The sequence below is a fragment of the Portunus trituberculatus genome, chromosome 2 (genome assembly GCF_017591435.1).
Source record: "Portunus trituberculatus isolate SZX2019 chromosome 2, ASM1759143v1, whole genome shotgun sequence".
Classification (NCBI taxonomy): Eukaryota; Metazoa; Arthropoda; class Malacostraca; order Decapoda; family Portunidae; genus Portunus; species Portunus trituberculatus.
In genome coordinates, this window is record NC_059256.1 from 9,736,303 (window position 1) to 9,738,802 (window position 2,500).

The window sequence follows — 2,500 nt, forward strand, 5'->3', positions numbered from 1 at the left end:
TGGGGGCTGATTGAGGTCTGAGAAGGCTGAATTGGGGCTGAGGGACTGAGTTTGGGACTATAACCGGTTTAAATCAGGATGGATATGTTAAGAAGGGGCTGGGAGGACTGCATGGGGCTGAGGGGCTTGTTTGGGACTAGAATATTCTTAACTCAGCATGGATATACGTTTGACGTGGACTGAGAGTGGTGAGAAACTGAAGGAACTGATTTATGGGTGTCAGAAGGGACTAAGGGGCTGGAAAGAGGGCTGAGGGGTCTAGGTGGGGCTGCAATGGGCTAAACTTAGACTTAACGTATATTTGAAAACGGCTGAGGGCTTGAAGGGCTGGATGGGGCTGAGTTGTGGGTAACTATAGACTTGGAGGGACTGGAAGGGGCTGGATTGGGGCTGGGTTTGGCTTAGGGACTGAAAGAAAATGGATTGGATGTAAAGGAGGGCTGAAATGGACTGATTGGGGCTTATAAGATGGGGCTGATTGGCTGATTGGGTCTTGGGGCACGGGCTGTTAATTCTCCGGTGTCCTTTTTGCTTCTATTATTTTTTTTTCCTTCTTTTTCTTCGTTTTCTTTATTTTCCTTCTTTTTTGTCTTGTTTGTCATTTTTTTGTGGGTTTGTTTTAATATGTACGTTTTTTTTTTCTTTCTTTTTTCTTCCTTCATTTTTTCCTCTTTTCTTCTCTCATTTCATTTGTTTTTCTTTACATTATCAAAAATTTCCTTTTGTATTGTATTTTTTTTTCATTTTCTTCTTCCTTCTTTCTTTTCCTCTTTTTTTCATTCATTTCTTTATTTTGTTTTCATTAACTTTATCAGAATTTTTCCATATGTATTGTATTTCCATTTTTTTTTCTTCCTTCTTTCTTTTCCTTCTTTCTTTTAGTCATTTAATATTTGTTTTTCCTTTACATTATCAAAATTTTCCATTATGTACTGTATTTTTCATTTTTTTCCTTTCTTTCAGTCGTCTGTCCCTTCCTTCCTTCTTTCACTGTTCTGTATGCACATTTCAAACTTTCCTTCAGTAATTCCTATTGTTTCCTTTCATTCGTAACTTCTTTATATACAATTTTTCCTCCCTCTCTCAGATTTGCCTCATAAAAAAATTGGGTTATATTTTTTTTCACATACAAAAATAACAACCTAGAAAATATATATATATCCAGACAGACAGACAGACAGACAGACAGACAGGATATATGAGTAAGTACAAATGTTTTTTCCTGTCTGTCTGTCTGTCTGTGTGTCTGTCATAATTTTTCCTGGTGTAGAGAAGAGCCACAGATGTCAAAATGCAGATTATTTCATTTTTTTTCTCTCTCTGTTTTTGTTGCTTAATAAAATGTAACAAATGATGAAAAATATTGAAAAAGTGAACGAATAGATATGAAACAGTTCACTTAATAATAACTCGCACTGTGTTTCTACCTTTGCTTAATAATGAATGCAACCTTTCAACACTTAACATTGAGAGAATAAACGTAGAATTATGGAAAAACTGGACATAATCTTGTGTGTTTCTAGTTTAATTAAGAATGCAGCTTTGTTAACGTTCAGTGATGCTACAGTCAACGAAGATTTATGAAAATACTTGATAAATCTGCCACACGCTTCAGTAACGCTACAATGAACTAAGAATTATGAAAATCTGGACATAGTATTCTAGCGTGTTTCTAGTTTAATTAAGAATGCAGCTTTTTTTAACGTTCAGTGATGCTACAGTCAATGAAGATTTATGAAAACACTTGATAAATCTGCCACACACTTCAGTAACGCTACAATGAACCAAGAATTGTGGAAAACTGGACATGTTTCACTGTGTTTCTACTTTGTTCAGTTCTGAAGGTCACTCTGAACACTTACTAATGGATCAATGAAGGGACAAATACTGAAAAGTCGATACATTTATGAATCAAACTCTTAAAATGGCAAAGTTTTCAGCGTTTTTTGTGTTTCTCTATACATGTCATGAAAGATGAACGAAGATTATTGAAAAAAGCTAGATAGATTTGACACAGTCCTCTCACAATACTAAATTAATCTTTATCTAAGATATGTTTCATAAAGTTTTAATATACGATGAACGAAGAGTTAAGAAAAATATGATTAAATTGTGTTTCGTGTTTAAATTACGTGAAAATTAGATTTTTTTTTCTCATTTTACTTTACAAATCATTTAAATTCTATTAAGTCTTATTTCGATTAGCAATTTTTTAATCAGACTTATTTGTTCTTATTTTTCTTAATTGTTTCTATAGGCCTAATTCATATATTTACATATTTATACATTTGTTTATTTATTTATCTATTATTTTACTTCTATCTTTTCTTAATTTCTTAGTTTTTTTTTTATGCCTATCTTTCCTTTGATACAGTTTGCATTTAATCTGCATTCAAATATCATTACCTTCCCTTTTTTTTATTATTTAACCTGTATTAGTTCACAAATACCCTTCATTTTTTACAGTGTGCATTTCATCTGCATCATTTTACATTAATCA